The sequence below is a fragment of the Cryptomeria japonica genome, chromosome 8 (assembly GCF_030272615.1).
Source record: "Cryptomeria japonica chromosome 8, Sugi_1.0, whole genome shotgun sequence".
Taxonomy (NCBI): domain Eukaryota; kingdom Viridiplantae; phylum Streptophyta; class Pinopsida; order Cupressales; family Cupressaceae; genus Cryptomeria; species Cryptomeria japonica.
In genome coordinates this window covers 38,883,227-38,890,513 of record NC_081412.1, presented here as the reverse complement: position 1 = coordinate 38,890,513, position 7,287 = coordinate 38,883,227, and positions in this window count along the sequence as shown.

The window sequence follows — 7,287 nt, the reverse complement described above, 5'->3', positions numbered from 1 at the left end:
TATTGATTGATGGTTAAATAATTAAATAAATACTAAATATTCATTTGATTAAGAGGAGAGATTTATGTGTCTATAGATGCAATATGAAAATAATAATGGAGGAGTGTGTGTTTATAATGAATCTGCTCACAATAGATAGAAGCCCACTTTCAGTGCTTAGTATCGCATTATCGACACATTTTAATGTGTCACTAAAGAAGACCTGTAGGACAAGTACACGGCATGTCAACATCATTTTTCTATATTTTTGAATAAGTCGGCTTACAACCACAAGAATTCTTCTGTCAAAGCTGGGAATGAATTGGCCACTTTTTCCATTTACCAATACTTATTCATTTAAAATAATAGGGGATGCCTTATCGGGCTGTTGATACATCTTCACGGAGCTACAAATTCACATTATTTGTGAAGAACTATTTTGAACCTTCAAAATTGACCTTGTGTTTTTCAATTACCAAAACTATTGAAGTATTGAACCGAGTGAACTCTCTGAACTATATGAATCCTTTGAACTCATGCACTTTGAACCAATGGATTTGAAATCTTGAACCTCTGAAATTGAACTTGTACCTTCAAACCTCTTTTGTTGATTCAATAGTTCAACAATTCCTTCAAATGCTTCCTTTTATGGAATTCCATCATTACAAATAGGTGATGGAAAAAATAATTAAGAGAAAAGAGTGCAAATTTCACCTTTGGTCATGAGATGGGGCTTGGCTTTAAATTTTTAAATTTGGGAGACCATAGGCAAGCCAACAATTGGCTCTGTTTGTGGATGTGGACTGAAAGGACATAGAGAATCTAGCATGTATCTGATAAAGAAGAAGAATAGTGCCTAGCCATTGGGTAACAAAGTCTAGACAAACATAGAACATGGAGCTTCTTGCAGATGAGTGGAGGGGACCAGGGCAACACTCAACAAGCCAAAACCGACACCAAAGTAACACAACAAAAACTTTAGAAAGCCAAAAATGTATTTACAAATATGCAGAGGCAAGAAAGTCCCACCTCAAGAAGTAGAGCCCAAAAACACTTACACAAAACCATTTACTGGCTGGGAGAAGTAGCAGCCTTTTCTCAACATTGAATTGTGTCTTTTTGGTATGGCCCGAAACTGTTGTCCTCTGGCAATCCCCTTAATGTTGAACAACAAACTATCAGTATGCAGGAATTTTGTGAAAACACATTCATGCCTCAAAAGCCCTGTTTCATCATAAATTTCTGAGCCTTCTAAAACTCTTCATGTGGCATCACTCAAACCCTCTTTAGTTTCTGATTTCAAATAACATTTAGAAATTTTAGAAGAAATGATTGTTCAACCCAACAATAAGAATAATAACTCTAGTTGAAGTCTCAACCCAAAGTTTGGACATTCATTTGGTAAAGTCACTATTTCCATAGCCAGTGTTCATTTGATTATTAACCTAGGGATGTAATACTTGAAATGGGTCTGCACTATATATGCACTAATTTCCTACAATAGCTATTCTGCATTACTGTAGTAACTAACATTATGCGGAAAAGATAAGCAAGAATCAAAACTATAGAAAGGCTACAGGATGATGAATACTTAGAGGGGGAGGGGTGAATTAGTATGCCAAAAAATAGTGTAAACAAACTTTTAAACAATTTAGCAAATAACTGGTACAACAGATTCACTAATAAATTGGTTAAGATAAATGCAAACCAAATAGCAAATAAAGCATTCACCCACAAGAGCACAATCACCATAACACAAGATGACGTGGAAACCCAAATAGGAAAAACCACGGTGAGAAGAAATTCATAAGTAACTATCTGCAGAATAGAAACCAGACCAGTTAAGGTCAGATCGGTTAAGGTCATACAATGTTCTTCACTAGAATAGATCCTATTAGGAATGTAGATCTCTGTTAGGAGAGAAGTCATGTTAAAGACTACCTTGTTAAAGGATTTCAGATCCACAGTTGTGAACCACCTTGTTAGAGGATTTACAAAGGCTTTACTGAGCCTACCCAGTTAAGGGCTCTAGACTTGTCGAAGATGTGAGTAATCAACAAGTGAATGATTTAGCTAATAGCATAGTCTGCTTAATTAGATCCTTGATAGCTCCTTGTTAATGCATTTCAGCATTACTTCAGCCTTCAATATCTCCACACTCTATCTCTTCACACAGACCTAATCTTCTCTTCAATGATCGTACATAACCTTTTCTCTTCTATGTCTCACATATCACACATCTCACATGCAAACCCTAGACATGATGTCCTTATAAAGGAATTTGATATCATGTCAGTCCAATAGGATTAGACTACAAGTTCTTAAGTTCAGTGTATCTAGACACATTTGGTAACACGACACAAAAACACCACCAAAGTGTCGGTGGATGATAACTCATCACACATTATAGTAATACCGATTGGTAACTCATCACAGAGTAATACCAGTTAATACAATATATCGATTACCAGTTGTCAAAAATGAAGACTGGAAGATCATAGTGTTCTGATCAAAAAGTTAACTACTGCTTGAGCTCCTCGAACTGCTTGGGATTCTCATACCGCTTGTGGCCTTCATACAATCTGTGAACAGTAAACCATTTTATACAAAAAACCGATAGTCTAAAAACTATACATTCAATAATACACAATACCGGTTGGAACAATTACTGGTTGAGCATAACTCATACACAAGAAAGTGTGTGTCCATCAATGACAATCAAAACATCATCAAAATGCCAACAATCTCCCCCTTTGGCATTAATGGCAACACTTAGGAAAATTTTGACATCTAAGTGCTTTACAACAATAACACAAAAGATGCTACAATCAAAATTACTCCCCCTAAGCACATACACTACCCCTTTTGCAAAAATTACAAGCAAGTGCATGAAATGGTAACATTCACCAAAGTTTTAATGTACACTACTCCCCCTTTGCCAACAATGACAAAGTAATGCAAAATAACCCCTTTTTCCTTATATAATAAAATAGAGTAGATGTTCATGACAATAAGGAATGAAATTTCTCAAAAACAGATTTAAAGTTCTACATACAAGTTTTCATGTCCAATGTCCATGACTCAAGTAATGAGGTAACAACCTCACTTTCAGTCTTCATCTAGAATGCTAGTTCTTCCATTGCATCGATGGTACTCAGCTCTTGAGTTACCGTGATGGCTTCCAAGTTGAGAAAACATCTCTAAAGAACCTGCAGTTTAGGTAATAGGAGCAGTTGAAGCTCCTGCAAATATTTAGTCCAGTTGCTGATCTCTCAGTCCATCTTGGTAGTCTGACACTGAAAATCATGAAACGTTTGCCCACATGTAGTGAATAAGTCATAGGGCATCTTGAAGGTGCTGATATATCCCTGTAACTTCGATTGGAGTTGAGCTTTCTGTTTGAGCACATCTTCACAAAATAGATGGGGTTGGCAGATTTTACTCAAAAGTAATTTGCCCTCATCCATAGCAACACTGATATCATTCCGTTGTTTCAGTATTTGTGTCCAGAGATCATTCATTTGCTGGACTAAGGCAGTATTGAGTGCCTTTTCATGGTTCTTCTTTGCAGTTGCTTCAACAACATCTTCCAAGCATTGTACCTGGTCCTCCACTATGGTACAAAGAAGTTTGAGCTTGGATAGAGAGGAATCAGTATTAGGGAGGTTGGTACTAGGAATTAGACTGGTAAGGGTGTCAACCATAGTTTGTATGACATCCTGTTCTTTCTTCCTTCACAATTCTTCCAGTCTCTCCTGTACAAGTTTGATGCTTCATAGTAGCTTAGACTCATCTGCTGATTGAATTAGACTTGCAAGAGTTAGATCAATAGGACTGGTGGTATCAACCTGTTTGGTTTGATCACCGGTTGCCTTAGGAGTCTACCCTCCTTCTTTTGTTTTGATCTCCACTTGTTTGTTCTTCTTTTCTTCCTTCTCCTCTTCTGCTCTTTTCTTATCATCTTCTTTCTTCTTTTGCTCCTCTTCTTGTTTTTTCTTCTCTTCCTCCTTCTTCCTTTCTTCTTCCTTCCTCTTGTCTTCTTCTTTCTTCTTGTCTTATTCTTTTCTCTTATCTTCTTCTCTCTTCTTCTCTTCCTCTTTCTTCTTTTCTTCCTATTTCTTCTTCTCTACCTCTTTTCTCCTATCTTCCTCTTTCTTTTTCTCTTCCTCTTGTTCTTTCTCTGCTTTTTCTTTGTCCCATTTCTCTTTCTCAACTTTTTCTTTGTCCTGCTTCTCTTTCTCTTTGTCAGGAGTGACATCCTCATTGTCTAATGCATCAACACCAATAGTGTCAATTTGTTATGTCACTCTTTCACCTTGACTGTCAAATACCTCATCTAGTTTGTCTAAGGATAGGTCCGGTGCTTGGTCAACCTGCTTAGCAACTTTCACATGTATGTGTGTATCCTTTTCCACTTTAGAAGTTTTACCTTCTAGTAACTCGAGTTGTCTCCTTCTCATAAAGAAGATGCCTTTGTTCTTATCCATAATTTTAAATAACTCAGAATTTGAAGCATCAGGAAAGTATTGTGCAAAATTTTTGTCCTTGATCTCTTGTTCTCTTTCAATGGCAATGTGCCATTTATTATCTAAAGAATTATATAAATAATTTGGAGTTACCGATTTAATCTCAGATGGCGACCGATCATTAATACATAAGTATTTAATGGCTTCCTATTCTACCTCCTCTTTCTCACTATCATTAAAATCATCAAAACATTCCTCTAAATTATCAAGCACTTTCCTCATAATATTCTTTATTGTCCTTTGACAATGTGTCATTGGTTTATAAGAGGTAATATCAATATTTATCGGTGCAGAAGTTGCAGGTACATTACCGGTAGACTTCGCCTTCTTACTTGATTGTCTTGTCTTCTTTGTTTCAGCCTTCAGTTCTGTGTCCTTTGACTCCGGTGAGTGATTCCTGGATTTCTGTTTCCTCTCAAATACCTTTGCTATAATAATCTCAGGTTTTTTCTTAGCTGGTGACCACTTGGTCACTTTCGGACTGACAGAGATAACCGGTGCAGATACCGATGACACTGGTTTGCCCTTTTTTTGTTTTTGTTTTTCAATCGGTGTGACCCTCTCCAAGTAGGTACCAGTTCTCTTTTTCTTTGCATCCAGTTGTGAGGCAAGTAGGGTAGAGGCATACCCGATCAACATGTCATTCACCATTTCATACCCCATAGAGCCAACTACTTCCTTTTTGGTTCCAATGCTTCCATTATGCATTCATCTATCCTTATTGTGAAGCAAATGTCATCTTCATACTTCTTCACTATATCATCATATATCCTTCATTCTCTGGCTCATCTTTCATTTGAATTCATCAAAATACTTATTTAGAACCTCAGGATATCTAGTTCCTACTGCTTGTAGACTTTCCTTAATTTGTCTGGAAACTGGTAGGTCAATAGACCATTGAACATCACCTACTCCAGGGAAATAACCTTGAAAGTAGAAGAATAAACCGACTAGAAGTTGGCCAAACCTGAACCTTAGAGAATTGTCCTATTTGATGGACTTCAGATTCAACAACAATTGCTTCTATAGACAAGTACATAGGTCAAATGTAGTGTCTTCCTTGATCATCCTGTAAGAAGCATTCACTACAACAGTAGGGATAGAATTCATTCTACTGGCATAAAATATCCGGTAACCAATCACCATGCAAGCATATTTTACCAGATCATGAAAGATGGTGTTGACGGTCATCGCCCTTTGGTCACTCACAAAACTGGTGAGCTTTGTCATTTCAATTTTGGTGACCTTCTATAGAGTTGGTACCTCTCCAATATTGTAGAAACCGACGATGACATAAATTGCTTCCGGTGTGGTGTCATGGGTCCGCTCGAGATACATCTTGTCACCATGCACTCTGCTAAGGATGATGCGAATATGTTCTTCTGTGATCTCTTCCAAAAAATATATCGCATTGTGCAGTTTCATCTTCTCAAGGACACTATACTCAGGTTTGATCTTCTTGTCTTCCCCACAGAACAAACTTAGCTGGGAATAAATCACTAGGGATCCTAGGTCTTCCAATTTATAGTCTGTATACCCTAAAATATCTCCCTCAACAATAACTCTGACGGGTATTTGAGATAGGGCATTGTATTTCATTTTCTTTTGAAGAAATTCGACTGAATCTACAGGTGCACTAGAACTAGAGTGTGATACAGAAGCCATGATAAAATGATAAGTAAGAATTTTGGAAAATACCTTCACAAACTGGAATTTAGATTTTCCAATGTCGTGCACAAAACACCACTTCAGTTGCAAGTTCACCTCTTAGAGTTCTTCACTGATTACTTGAAGATGGTTGCAAGAATTCACACAAGATTTTGTCAACTGCTAGACAAATCGCTCTGGTTGCTCTTCTCTTGAAAAATTCTTCTTTCAAAAATAGATAAGTGATAATGATGACAAAAATCCCTTTTAAACAACTCTCACCAATCGTAATAAATGCATCACCGCTAGGGCATAAACCCTAATTTTGCCTTTTACTACTTCAAATCTTCTGCCGACTGATAGGTAACATATACCGGTTAAGGTCTTTACTGATATAAATTGGGGGTTTGAAATATTTCACTGATATGTTCCCCCTAAGATTTTCTGAAGCTCAGTTTGTCAGTTCAGAGACTTCCACACTAGGTGCAGAAACAGGTTCATTCTGTGACTCTTCTTTTGATTTCTTTTTCCAAGTTTTATTCATTTCTGTTTGAACGGTTTCGATATCAATCTTCCCTTCTGGAGTGATCGGTATATCATCTGATAGGTTCTCTCTCAATCTGCAAGTTTTGACAGTGTGTCCCAGTTTGTTGCAATGATAGCATACCAATCTAGGTGTTCTCCATGGTCCGTTATTCATACTTCCATTCTTTCTTCTGCATGTTGCAGTAGTGTGATCGCTACCATGACAGATCAAACAAGTTTCTTTCCAACTAGTTGTCTTTTGATAACCAACTGACCGATGGTCATAGGTATTATATCGGTTGGGATTCCAGTTCACAGGAAATTCCGGAATAACTCCTTGAATCCTTGGAGGATATCTTCTAGTGTTGTGCAAAACTGATCTGCATTCAAATTCTCTATGCCCAAACTTGTTGCATGCATAACAATTTCCATTGAATCTATTGGATCTAGGCATATTTTTTTGAAAATAAAGAAAATTGTTGTAGGCCTTGCTTCTACACACATTGGTAGTATGTCCTTCTTTGAGACAATTAAGGCAGATAGGTTTAAATTTTTGCTTACCTTTATCCTTGGATGTCAGTTGCTTCTTTGATGCTTTAGCTTTTGTTCT